The 387-nt window shown below is 40.3% G+C and overlaps 1 long non-coding RNA gene across 1 annotated transcript in view; it reads right to left on the bottom strand.

The window, feature by feature from the left end:
• Positions 1-387, bottom strand: part of LOC127748969 (uncharacterized) — a 5,578-nt gene extending 5,191 nt beyond the window's left edge. Inside the window, exon 1 of the long non-coding RNA XR_008010885.1 lies at positions 346-387. This is a non-coding gene — a long non-coding RNA (uncharacterized LOC127748969). The remainder of the gene's footprint in view (positions 1-345) is intronic.

The raw sequence follows: 387 nt of genomic DNA, 5'->3' as shown, positions 1-387 counted from the left end.
AGCCAATAAAAATTTTACAAAAGAATAGTGTGATAAAGTAAATGTTACTAAAACAACCACTGACATCACAGGTGGCCACGCAACCTGGAAGTCAGGGAAAAGTCAGGGAAAAAAGTATTGGTCAGGGAAGTCAGGGAAATTGAACGTTGGTCAGGGAAAATGACTGAATCTTGCCCCAAATTGTTGTTTTCAAACTTCCAGTGGCATTTTCCACTTTTGGGAGGCAAAAAGTTCCACTTAAAATACCTTTAAAAGTCAGGGAATTTGCGTAAAAAGTCAGGAGAGGTCAGGGAAAAGTCAGGGAATTTGATAACTCCGATTGCGTGGCCACCCTGCATCACTTACTTGTGAGATTTCTATGATCATCAATCCAGCTTTTAGTCCTGA

This window comes from Frankliniella occidentalis, unplaced genomic scaffold (genome assembly GCF_000697945.3).
Source record: "Frankliniella occidentalis isolate FOCC.00 unplaced genomic scaffold, Focc_3.1 Scaffold23, whole genome shotgun sequence".
NCBI lineage: Eukaryota > Metazoa > Arthropoda > Insecta > Thysanoptera > Thripidae > Frankliniella > Frankliniella occidentalis.
This window is presented reverse-complemented; position numbering and strand designations above follow the sequence as displayed.